This window comes from Peromyscus californicus, unplaced genomic scaffold (genome assembly GCF_007827085.1).
Source record: "Peromyscus californicus insignis strain IS unplaced genomic scaffold, ASM782708v3 Scaffold_24__1_contigs__length_46423439, whole genome shotgun sequence".
Lineage (NCBI taxonomy): Eukaryota > Metazoa > Chordata > Mammalia > Rodentia > Cricetidae > Peromyscus > Peromyscus californicus.
Window position 1 is genome coordinate 17,098,433 of NW_026294535.1, and position 13,743 is coordinate 17,112,175.

Here is a 13,743-nt window from a genome sequence, read left to right on the forward strand (position 1 = left end):
AGGCAGGCTTTGGCCAAATGGAAGAGCAAATTGAGAAGTCAAAACTCCACACCTCCTGTGGTATGAGGCCAGCCTTCCCAGCCGCCTTGCAGGAACTCTTGAGTGTACACAGGCCCGTCAGTACAGTGTCAGCCATCAGCCCACGGAGGTGACTAAGCCAGGAGCTTGCTAGGCTGTGGAGGTGGGCTTGCATTTCTCTCAGGATCTCCTACCAGTTGAAGGATCACGAGGTGCTGGCAGAGCCAGCAATTGCGGATGACAGGTAAGGTTTCACCTCAGCGGAGAGCTAGCTTTTCTCCTTTTTCACAAGTGACAAGTCAAAAGCCAGCTATTAACTCAGGAGGCACGCTGGGGAAGTCATAAAGAAAAGCTTATTGGCATTTCATATTAGGCAGAGAAGGATCCCTGAACTCTTAGCAAACCCGGGGGGAAGTCGAAGCCAAAGAAGTGTTCCTCCTTACACGCTAATGATGTTTATCCACACAGGAGACTGTTTCTGCCGAGTGCTTATCTACAATTTAGAGGCCATTAAAATTTAATTTAAGATAACTCATCATAAATGTGTTTTCTAGGGGAAGCTTCAGAGCTCAAACATCTCAGACGTCCCAGGTTCTCCTGGAACTTGGATTCCATCGCCCAGTGAAAGCTCAAGAATAGAGCCAAGGACACCCCACCCAAAGCGACTGACTCCTCCTTGCTGCTGAATATTCAGACACACAGCTGTAGGTGGGAAGTGAGAGGCAGAGAACCTGAGCCTGAAGAAAAACCCTCTGTGCTTTACGTGAACTCAGGCACTTAGGTGGTTGGGGGATGCGTTTTCCAAGAGTGTTAGACACATTTTCTTCAGTCCTAATTGCATTGTTAACATCCGGTAATTGTGAAGACCAAAATTAGATATCAGCTCACATGAAACAGGAATGAACCAAGGAAACTATTCAAAAGTAGCCTGACAGCATTTGCTAGCTGTTCCCTCGACCCCCACCCCGCAGCTGTTCAAATCCAGGTTCCTTAAGGGTGAGAAACCTATGGCTTCATTTCATTTTAGTTTGGTTCTGCTTGGTTTCCCAACACTTCCTAGAACCTTGCAGGCACTAAGGAAGGAGCAATGATGTACAGGGCCTTCTGTGGATGGCTCCACAGTGTAGTATCCGGCCACAGCATCTGTAGCAAGTATAATGGACTCAAGACCAAGACGTTAGGATGTGGAGCCTCTGTGGACATGGCCAAACCACTTACACATCCTCAGCCTTATGATCTCATCTGAAGAAGGGATCATTGGTAGGAAATAGGAAACAAAATTCCATATCATTGGTAGGAAATAGGAAACAAAATTCCATATCATTGGTAGGAAAGAGGAAACAAAACTCCATAACAGGTAAACATCATTAAGAATCTGAACTTGTTTGAGTTTCTCCTCAACTTCTGTGTCTTCGGTACCTACAATTTTGCTCGGCATTCAGATATTTTTCAAATGAATGAATGCTAGCCAAAATGAAAAAATTGTCGTGTTGCAAAATGCCTTTCCCTAGAGTTAAAGTAGAAGTATTTGTACCCTCATCAATCCCAGTAGGTGCTACCTCCTTTCCCACCATAATTAATTCAAATGTTTAAAATTGAAACTTTCTGGCACAATTTTATGTAACAAGTTCACATTCAGATATCTCGGTACATTTGCACTGTGGATTAATTGTTTGTTTCTTCTTGTATTCCTCTTAATCAAGTTCATTAGAAATAGGTTAATTCAACCTCCAGAATGTATTTCAAACCTGTCCACCGCTTCTGCCCAGCCCCCACCCCCGCCGTTCACCTAAGCCAGAGTCCTCTAGTGAGGTTCTGAAGTAACCTCTGACAGGCCTCTCCCACTCCACTGGCCTTTGCAATCCATGATGTGGCTTCTGTGTAGCATGTTTCCCTCCTGCTGTGTTCCAACTATGCAGATTTCTTTCTGTCCCTGACATCAGCCTAGAAGCTGCATAGAAGCTATGTCTAGATAGAAGTGTTACTAGGTCTAGTTAGAAGTGTTTTGCCCTGGCCTTTATGTGGTTGGGTGCCACACATATACTAGGCAGCTGCTCAAACATTCTTGTTCCGATAGATCTTCCCTGATTACCAAGTTTTCTCTACCATATTCTTTTGTACTAGGTTTCTATTTATTCATTAATTCAATATAGGCTGAAAATCTGTTTCTGCCTATGTAAACCTGTAAATATACTTATTATCTTCAGTATTTCTCAGTATAAGGCAAAACTAATAATACTGTCATCACAGAGTTGTGACAAATAAATATTACATAGAAAGATCTCTGATTGTTATGTAGAGAATGCATTTGCTCACTGAACATCAGCTGGTTCGTTTTCTGGTTGTTTTGTTTTGTTTTGTTTTATTCCAACCGCTAAAATCCAGGTTCCTTACGAGTTAGAAGTGAATGCTTTGCTTTGTTTCATTTCATTTTGGCTTGGCTCAATTTGGTTTCCCATCACTTCTTAGAACTTTGCCAGGACTAAGGAGGACACTCCTAGAAACAGATAGTCCTGGAAACTATCTCACTGTGTCGACAGCTCTAAGGAGAAGCATCCAAGTATCTCCCATAGAATGTGAAAACACACTAGACACATATCATCAGTCTTTCCTGACTCGACAGACAACAGACAACCAAGAAATCGATATATAAGAGGAATGAAGATTAAAACAAACAAATGCTTTTGTCAACAACAATGAGATCTATTAAAAATAAAACTTAGCACGCTACTCATGACCACAAAATGGCCTCTCTAGGAATGGGAGAATCACATCTTACATGCCTTAACTCTCCTGGAACTATTTTGTAATTTCAGCAGACTCTCAATGAAATTTCAATGCATTAATCTACGTCATCTGCTATTCAATTTAGTAAGAAGAATGAACACAAAATTACAGTTAGCACTAAAAGTGTATTTAAATTTTTCTTGTGTGATAAAATTGAATAATACCAAAGACACACTAGTGAAAATGGAGTAATTGAAAACAGAGCAGTATAGAAGAGCATTTGTTGGGTGAAAAGGAATAGGATATATAATATGAAACCTTTTGTATAAAAAAGAAGATAATTTGTTTTTACAAGCAGGAACAAATTCTAGAATGATAACCAAGGACATAGTACTGGCTCGTTACCCAAAGTACTAGACCTGTGACCTCAGGGGGAGATCTTAACATAAATGATATTTCTCACTTCTTGTGAGTTTTAAATCACAAGAGTCTCTTGTTTATTTAAAATAAAATTTAAAATATTTAAGTGAAGAGGTGATTCTTTTTTATAACGATAACACTAGTTGATGACTTTTCACTTTAGTGGATTAGATGCATTAACACATCGAATAAAAATTTAAAAGCAGAAGTTGGGACTATCTATCACTACACAATGTTTCCTTTTTAGTAAAAATTGAACATTTGCTCAATGCTTTGCACCCCGCAGGAGGGAAATGGCATCCATCGAAGGGCCAAACAATAACATCATTTTCCCTGAAAATGGCTTCACTGAAAATAATTTTCCAGGAGTGTATTAAATTGTTATTGTTAAACCTTTTAACTCTATTTTTTCAGACTAATTTTGGGTTCTCAGCATTACTGAAAGGAAAGGGCAGAGGTTTCCCATTTGCTCCCCACTCCCACGTGCACTTAGACTCCTTGACGATCATCAACAACGCCCCTCTAGCAGCGTGGTACAGTTCTTACCATTGATGAGCCTATCTTGACACACCATCATCACCTGAAGTCCACATTTTACCCTGCAGTTTACTCTTGTTATTATACACTATGCACTTATATACATTTACCATATGCATTCATATACATATGTAAAGGTACATAATCACCAGTACAGTATCATACTCATTGTTTCCACTGCCCTAAAGGGCTCATCATCCATCTATCCATTTCTTTCTCCACCACTAACCCCTGACAACCATGAATCTTAGTATCTCAAAAACTTTGCCTTTTGCAGAGAGTAATAGAGCTGGAATCACACAATATGCAGCCTTTTCAGACTGGTCCTTAGTTAGCAACATCCATTTCAGTTTCTACCCTGTGTTTTTCTGGTTTGATAGCTCATATCTTTTTAGTACAACTCATTATTTAGATTTACTGAAGTTTATTTACCTACTAAAATAATTTTGGATGCTTCCAACAATTAATAACAAATCTACTGTAAACACTCATGTTCAAGTTGTGTGTGTGTGTGTGTGTGTGTGTGTGTGTGTGTGTGTGTGTGTGTACATTTTAACTTCTCTGAGTATACCAAGTAGCTAAATCACACTTCTTAGTATCTAAACATACATAAAGGCATGTTTAGTTTTATAGGACACTATCAAACTATCTTCCAAAGTGGCTATACCATTTCACTATTGCCTCCTGCAAGAAATACGAGTTCCTAATAGCATATAACCTGGGCAGTGTTTGATGCTGTCAATGTTCCAGATTTTGGCTCTTCTCATATTTATACAGTGATATTCATTGTCATTTTAACTGATGCTATCGAAACCCCTTTATTTATTTTTAAAAAGTAGGAGTATGGAAGTCTAAGAGGAAAAGTTCACTTAAAACACCAACACTGGAAATAAACACCAAAGGCAGTGAAGCCCCCAGTTCCACAGGGCGACTAGCGTTGGCAAGACTAATTTTTAATTCATAGATTGATGAGCTTCATTATTAAATAGAGTAAGTACCATTGAACAATCATTTATCCCAGATTCTTTCAGGGTATTTAATTGACTACGGATAAGAGGGAATCAATTCCTACTGCCCTTAACACAGCATGCACAGCCATCCTGACTGTGGTAAGTCTCCACATTCTGTTTCTTTACTGAATCTATCAACCAATGGTAGCTCTTCAATTCCCATGCGATATAGCTCAAAATCACAGACAGCCCTACCCGTCTCTGTCAGAAATAGGAAGTAACCCAAAGAAGACACCCTAACCATTTTTCTATATTACATTCAGAATTAGTACCCAGAGAGGTATGCATACACGTATTTCTACATCAAAATAGAAGGAACCCTGTAATAATTTAGCCCTAGACATGGAAGCTCATGGAATTTCAGTATGTAAACATTTTAGCCAAATAAGCGGTATCCCTGAGGCCACCTGCAATGTCTTCTCCCGGAACTGCCTTCTGGGAGGAAGCAGTCCGCAGTGGGCAAGCAGCACAAAGCATGGTCAGAGTGTCTACTCGGGGATTCAGCAGACATAGCAACCTGTGCCTGCCTGCACAGCGGCAGATTTGCTGACACCACACATTCACAACAAGAGGAAGTTTCCTGTTCCTTTCACAGAACTTTGTAACCTTGGTTTCTAGGGCTCCTTGTTTTGAAAAAAAAAAAAAAAAGAAAAAGAAAAAAGAAAAGAAAAAAATTACTTCCTGTTCATTTCTCTACTAAAAGAAGAATCTCATTAAATATATGGTTAGGAAACGAACATACTTCACATTGAGAGACATGCAAGTGATATTTTTTGTTGTTTTCCTTGAACTTAAAATACACTCACACATGATTGTTTTCCTCTCAATGAGCATGCATTTGAGAGAGAGAAGTAAAGCCCTACTGTTTTCTGGGTGCTTTTAAGATGTGTTCAGTACCATGAAGAAGGAACAAACCACGTAATTGTGACTATTACTATGGCAACTGACAAAATTTTCAAATTGAAATGCCCACTCTCAAGGCTGCCCACACAGAGCTCCTGTGAGCTAGCTCCACCCCTTACAGCATGCTCTCAGGGGAGGAAGGTCAGGCCTGCTTGTCTGCCACAGTGAAAACTACCTGTGTTAACTCTGCTGCCTGATGACGGCATCTCTTGCAGCACTCCATTCAAAAATGGAGACCAAAGAGCTCTGGTGTAGAACCTCCATGCAGAGCCTGAAGCAAGCACAGGCCTAAATTAGCAACACCGTCCATATGTTTCTTCTCTGTGCGCTGGAAGTCATGAAAATAAAGTGCTCCAAAAATAATTATCCTATCACACAATGATCTTCTCTTTTCTTGTGAATCATACCATCCTTTTAGTCAGTCTGATTTAATTTTCCAAAACCAACTCCCTCATATCCGAGAGAGCCTTTCCTCAAATAAATGCCAGGCAGGAAAACCGATATGTAATAGAATTGTAAATGTTGTAAATGGTTCTGTTTAAATTTGGATGGAATGTTCTGTTTTGTTTTGAGAGACAACAGAACTTTAGGAATCTCCCAGCTCATGTGGCCAGGCACTGATAAGGCAAGAGTCAGGAGCGAGCGCGCGCTAAGGACATTTGGGAAAAGCTGTAAGGATGAAGCAAATGAGAAGCATAACCGGGGCTCTGCCCACGCACCCCTCTTATGGGGGAGAAAGAAGCCATAGGACTGAACTCCACTTGCTCAGCATCGCTGCTGCGTCACTTTCTCTTCCTGCTTCGGGCTCAACAGAAACAGGAACTATTTGGGCGTGGAGCATGAGGGGGGTGGGTAACCACAGAAAGTGATCGCATCTTCTTAATGGGATTAGCGTTTAAAAGGCAAACTGGGGTGGGGGGCGGGGCGAGGTACGTACACACTACCGGTCAACCTAGGGTGTGGTTCCTCCGGGGCTGTATACCTTGGGTTTTTTTGTGGTGGTTCGGACTTTTTGTTTTTTGAGGCAAGGTTTCTCAATGATTAGGGTAGGTTGGGTAGGCAGTAAGTCCTAGGGATCCACCCACTGTCTTCCTTTCCAACTACTGCACTGGGAATGACATGTCCAGGTCACGCTATTTCTTGTTTCTTTACATCGCTTCTGGGCGCCAAACTCAGGTCATCCAATTTATCAGGCAAACATTTTCCCAGTGGAGCCATTTCCCAGACAACATATGAAGCTTTCTTCTGCTTAAGCTACGAAGTTAGGTGACATCACTTCTTGAATGGAAATTGTCTTAACTAGAAGCCACGATAGGATCACAAGCAGAACATGGGAAGCCCAGCCAGCACTCACACGGATTCCGTGGGCATATTTGCTCCATCTCAACTTCGGGCGAGTCATGGTCATCGCCATGATTCTGCAAAAGAGCAAACGGTACACAGGAGGCTGAGCACTTCTAAGGAGAAGAATTGAGCTAGAATCTTAGCGAGAAATCTGTTTTCAGATTTTAACAAAAGGATTTAAAGATTTCCCCCCCCCCCCAACAAAATCACCATGTTTTCGTTTGGAAGCGGATGACTTAAAAAACAAACAAACAAACAAGCAAAATGAAATGCATGATCCCCTCCCCCACCTGCGCAGGAATTTAAGCTGGCTTGATCGGCTGTTGGTCTTGTACAAGCACCTTATAGATTTGGGCAGCACTAATTTGTAGATTATAATATTTTTTGAGAGGGCATGAAGTTGAGGGAGGTGTATTAGGAAGGGTCCAGAGAGGCATTTTGGAGTCACGGGACAACTATTTAATGGAAGGGTATTTCTACAGTTGGAAGAAAATGCCACCAATGTATGGTTCAGACAATGAGGTCCCAAGTGTTAAGACTCCTATAACCAGCCCTTCCCATACCTAAGTGACATACCTTGGGCAAAATACAATGACTTAATTATTTGGAATCCATTGCTAGGAAATACAGACTATTTTAAAATAGCTACTTTGTCAGTAACTTCAACTGTTTGCCATAGAAACTTTCTGTACTAATTTTCTAGAACTGCTCCAGTCAACTGCTACTCAGTAGCTTAAAACACTAACTTAATGTTCTCTAGCTCAGTCAAGGGCTGACTGCTATGATTCTCATCAAGGTGACTGCAAGCTGCAGTTGGAAATTCTAGGAAAGAAACTGTTTTGTGGCCATTTGAATGATTCATGAAATGTAACTCGTTGTAAGGATAAAATGAAAGTCCCCATTGTCATACTTCTGAAACAGAGGTCCGGTCCTAGATCACAGATGCCACTATTTCTGGGCTCGTGGCTCCCTTTCTCCATTTTCTCAGCAGACTGAGTCCTTCAAATCCATCTTCTTCTTCCATCTCCTCTTGAAATCCCAACTGATAAAGGCTCTTCCCTTCTCAGGACTCAGACAATTATCATCAAGCTTGTACACTCAGTCTTGGGCAGCTTCCTGATCTCAAGCTCTTATCTTCTAAATACGTCTGCAAGGGTTCTTTGCCACTGTAGTATACAAGTCTGCACAGTTCCTTATATTCACATGTAGCTCTGGAGACGTAGGGCTTGGACATCTTTGTGGGAACATTACTTTGATTCTACAACCCCTTCATGAATTGGAAAACAATTGGAAAGTTTTATCCATTACCCATATTCTCTTGTAAGAGCTTTATTAAGATATAATTAAGGCACATCAAACTACATAACATTTGTTAAAAAATTTATGGTGATTTTATGTACATGGGTGTTTTACCTGCATTTATGTCTGTGTACCACGTGCATGCCTGGTGCTGAAGGATGCCAGAAGAGGACATTGTCTTCCCCAGAAACTGGAGTTAGAGATGGTTGTGAGACTCCATATAGGTCCTTGAAATTGAACCTAAAAGACCACTGAGTCTTCTTGCTAGCTCTATCTTGTTTGTTTTTGAACAGCCTTAGGTAACTCAAGCAGGCCTTTAACTAATGCATTATGTACCTAAAGGTGGCCTTAAACTCTGATCCTCATGCCTTTACTTACTGAACCTTACTGAACACTGAAATTACAGGCATGCACCACCAACCCTGGCTAGTAAATGGTACATCTTTAAAATGAACTCTTTGGAAGCATATAGTATTTACCCATGAACCCGTCACCATAATCAAGACAATTGATGTGTTCATTCATCATCCCCCAAATTTCTTCATGCCCCTTGATAGTTCACTCTTTCCTCCTGGAACCCATCACGAGGCATGGCATCATTATTATTATACATAAATACATATACTTTTCTAGAATTGCATATAAAGAGAAATACAGAGAATATGTATTTTGTTTCTTTCATCTGGCTTCCTTTGCTCAACATGTTGATTTTAAAAATTACATTGTGGTATAAATCAATAATACTATTTGACCTTGCCATCCCACCCTCCGATACTATGATATATTATTTCTAGCTGGAACAATGTGTTAGGAAGAGAGGGGAAGGAAGAGGGGTGACTAAAATCAACTCCTTCTTTTCTAACTCCCTAATCCAGTCCAAAGTTTCAAAAGTAGATACAAACCTCAGGAGAAATGAGACATTGGAAACCTATGGCATTAAAAAATATTGTGTTATAATAGTTTACTTGAGATATGTAAGAAATTACCCTCAGGACAGTAAAGCTTAAAACAGCATTCACTTTCCTGTCTGATCTGGTCACTAGTCTGATCTGGTCTTCGCCGGACAATTTATTTGCTAGGAGTGGCTGGGTGTCCTAAGTCAGTGTGTAGATTGGCCAGGGGCTGAATCAATGGCTAGTGTTTGGCAAGATCATCTATTGCTGCTGGCTGCCTGTGGGTGAACAAGACCACTAGCCAGGGATTGTCAGCAAGTTAGTCTAGAGTTTTATTTACCTGACTGTAATCTCAGGGTCCCTAAGAGCAGCAAGAATAAGGTACAAAACACAAACACTTTAATTTCTTTGTTACTGCCCCCATTGGACACAGGAAATCACATGACCAAGTCTAGTTTGTAGTTAAGAAACCCGCCCTACCTCTTGAAGGGAATAACTGTGAAGAAATTGCAAAGGGGCATTCATGCAGGTAGAGGATTTTGTAGCCACTTCTGCATTTACACATCTATGTCTCTCTTCTTTCATTAGGTCCATGTCCTTACAACCCATCGATGCCTCAAGCTACAGCTCAATCTCAGTTTCCATGTCTATCACTCCACAGAATCGACTCTATTCTCTCCTACCAGTGACCTATTTTGTGCTAAAGCCAGAGGACTCTTCTTACTCATCATCTCATTTGGCGTCTTGGCATCATTTGACATGCTCTTCACTGTTGGTCTCGCCTTCCTGCTCTTTAGTTTTCTACTTACTACTTTCTTCAGGGTCTCATTTATGTAAAAAGCATACACAATAGTGCCCGGCACAAACAGCCACTGAAACTTGGTTTATTGGTGTGGGGTGCTAAGGAGATGGTTCCGTGAACAAGAGTACTTACTCGGCAAGCAGGAAGACTTGAGTTCAAACCCCAGCCCCCACATGAAAAAGCCTGGGACCCCAGCACTAATGGACAAAGACGGTTGGATCCCAGGAGCTCACTGGCCAGCAGCCTAGCCAAAATAGTTACATGTCAGGTTCACTAGAGCTACTGGGAATAAGGTGAAAAGTGATAGAGAAATATACCCAACATCCTCCTCTGGCCTATTTATGGAGGTTCATGGGCATGTACTCCTGTGCACACACCCAAACTCACATACACACGTACCATACACAGATGCAAACTCCGTAAATAATTGTTTTTTTTTTTAATGGATGATTGAGGAAAGAAATAAAAAAACAAGTGAAATAAGATTACATTCCTCACTCACTGGTGACTTAGGGTTTACAAAGGTTCAACTGTTGCTTATAGACCCGTAACTTCCGGTTTTCTCTCTCTTTCCAGAATCTCTTTCCCCAGACTTTAGGCATTCCTCAGCACTCTTTCACAGCACCTTCTCCCCAGCGACACTCCCAGGTTAACGTGCCAAAATATAATCTCACTAACCTCACGTGCAAACCCGCTCCTCTTGCGAATTCTTGTGCGAGCCACCCCGTCACCCTTCTAAGTCAGAACGGCAAGGGCTCCCCTGTGGATCTATCCCATGGGTCACCAGGCCCTGCTCACTGCTCCTCCAACCAGTTTGTGTGAGTTCTCCTCAATCTTCACGTGAATAGCTACCTCATCCAGTATGTGAAAAACCTTAGCTTTTCTCATTGTTGTGACCCGATGAAAACAATTTAAGGGAGGAATTATTTCTTTTGCCTCGTAGTTCAAGGGGGTTCTGTCCACAGTCATCTGGCTCTGTATTTCTGGGCCAATTGTGAGGCAATATCATGGCAGTGTAACCGCCCGAAAGAATCTGTTCATATCTTGCTAGACAGGAGGCAGCTCACATAAAGGAAGGGACCAGAGATCATATATTCAATCCCTCAATGAACTGCTTCTTCCAGCTAAGTCATACCTTTTGAAATTGTCACCAGCTCCTTCAAATAGTGCCACCAGCCTGGGACTGATCATTTAACACACAATCCTGTGAACGACATTTCATATTCAAACCACAACATCCTCTCAAGACAAGAATTCTCTGAGATACTGATTAAAGAAGTAATGACTGCATATGACACAAATCTGAGTCCGAGGCCACATGTTAATGGCAGCCCTCTTAACTCTTGTTATGAGGTAACTGGTGGAAAACTTCATCCGGATCTGCTCCTCTGCCTCCTTTCTTCTTCTTCACAGAGCTACCAGATTGCCTGGTTTAAAATGTGAATCTAGTCTTATCAACTGTTTGTTTAAAGTATTTCCGTGTTCCTCGTGCTATCTAGAATAATAACCACATTCTTCACCAAAGCCTTCAACTCTCTGCAGCCTTATCCTTTAGCGTGCCATAGCAATGACCCCTACACTCTACTCTTTATCGTTTTCTGAATGTGTCATGCATGTCCTGTGAGGTCACTGACCCCAGCTGTGTTTGCTGCCTAGGATACCTGTCATCTCCTTTATTCATCACACTTATATAACACTCTTATGACACAAATTGTTCAGATTTCCTTCAAAATATGTTTCTGTCCTTCCAACCTTAGAATGAGTAAATGGCAGGACCATTATTGTCCTCACTGACGGAGGAAATTGAAAGACCGAGAGGTCGGGTAACTCCCCTAAGGTTATGTATAATCACTGACAGAGCCAAGGCTTGAGAGAACCCAGATAGTCTGGATGTAGAATCGATGTATTTATCAACCACATTCTATGCCTCTCCTTCATCTAGGTAAATAAATTATTTTTAAAGTTCAGCCCATGAGCCAGTACTTCCTGGAAGCCTTCATAGATTTCTCAGTCTCAGGTAGCTTCTGGGTTTGTTTTTGTCTCAGCACTTAGGAGCATTTGACAATTAAAGTCCATTTTCTTGTCTGGAAAACTAAGCTGTATGTTTTTTAGACAGGGCGGCGGGGTGGGGGGGTGTGCAGGGAGAGGAGACATATTTTTATATCCCCAAACTTAACACAATGCCTAGCATGAAAAAGGAAATAATCGTATGTTGTTGAACAACAACAACAAAGAAGAAATACCTGAAGGTATAAATCACATGAGGTCATAAGGAAGCTGCAAAGAATATCAACATTCTGCAGTCTGAGCATGCTGTATCTGAATCCCCAAATCACCTCTACAGAATCCGATGGGGCTCTTCAGTTTGGGGCATATGACATGGCCTACTTAATATCAAAAATGAACTTTTGTATCTTCTTACAAATACGACAAATTTTCATGGGAATTCAAATTAAACGCATAATTTGACATTTATTTGTTTAATCTATTCAATAGAATTCTTTTCTTTTTCAGTGTCAACCATGAAAGTTAAAACTATGTCTAGGGCCTTTCATCTTAGATGAGCTTTTCTTTCATTTCTTCATTCCAAAATGTTGAACAAAACATGTCCCTTCTTGTGGTTGGAAAGTTTGGCTTTACATAGACCCTTTCAACACACAACTGTCAGCACCTGATTATGGGTCGTTTTTAAGCCCATGACTTTTCCTTCCTTCCTTAAATAGGTCTTTCAGATGAATCATCTCCAGCCGCTCTGTGATTATGCGGGGACCAGATACGCAGTCTATAAAGAGCAGGACGCACTGCGGTCCTTGCCTTAGTCTGTGCTCTGATTCGGGCAGATTTCATTTTCATTCAATAAAAAAATTAGAATGAATCGCCTGCTGGATTTGGTTTGAGCCATCAGTTTCTGCCACAAGAGTGAGAAACAGGAGCTGGCGAGAGCTCACATCCACCCATTTCCAGCTTATTAGCATTTCTGGTGCAGGGAAGGAATTGGTGGGAAAGGGCATGAATGAGATTTTTTTTTATAATATGAATCAAATTATTTTCTATGTTCCATGTCATTATCAAAACCACACATGTTGTTTTATGTAATCCAGCATTGAAATAGAGCCCCCTTAACTATTCAAAAATTTACTGATGTTCATGCCTATTTACTCGCTGAAAAGATTTTAGGAAATAAAACAGTTTGGTGATCACTGATGGTTTCTCATCACATTACATGGTCATGAATATTAATATGAAAGACTTTCACTTTCTTCTCCCTGTATGAGGCCAAAACACAAGCAAAAATAACAAAAATTAAAAAAAAAAGAAAAAAAGTGCTCAAACCTACAACGCTGGGTAATACTAAAGTAAAGGGAGGAAGGAGGAAATGTAGAATGTGAATTCTTGTCTTTATTCGGTCTCTTGCCTGACATCCTAACTGTATGTAATCTTGACCTATGTTTCTACAGTTGAAGGCTATTTCCTGAGCCACAGGGAGCAGACAGCAACAGCCACTCACGGACAGTCCAGACAGCAGCTGTCCTCCAGTGGAGGAACCCGGCAGGAGCGTAAGAGAATACAGAGCATGACTCGGCATTTGGAAGACTTTAAGATGAATGTTTCCTCTGCAACAACACAGAAGCTACCCCTTTTGGAGCCTCCCTAGCATGCTCAGATTACGGGTTTGTACAACTATTTCCACCTCTGTCTCCAGAGAAAAGATGTCAAAAGAAAACAATGCTTTGACACAAGGAACAGCCGGAGCCAGCAGAGGAGAACAATGCCTCTATGGTAGCAGGAA

At 41.1% G+C, this 13,743-nt stretch overlaps 1 long non-coding RNA gene across 1 annotated transcript in view; it reads right to left on the reverse strand.

The window, feature by feature from the left end:
• LOC128119999 (uncharacterized) overlaps positions 1–6,082 on the reverse strand; it is a 75,735-nt gene extending 69,653 nt beyond the window's left edge. The window contains exon 1 of the long non-coding RNA XR_008221744.1: positions 5,791–6,082. This is a non-coding gene — a long non-coding RNA (uncharacterized LOC128119999). The remainder of the gene's footprint in view (positions 1–5,790) is intronic.
• Between the last annotated feature and the right edge of the window lie 7,661 nt (positions 6,083–13,743).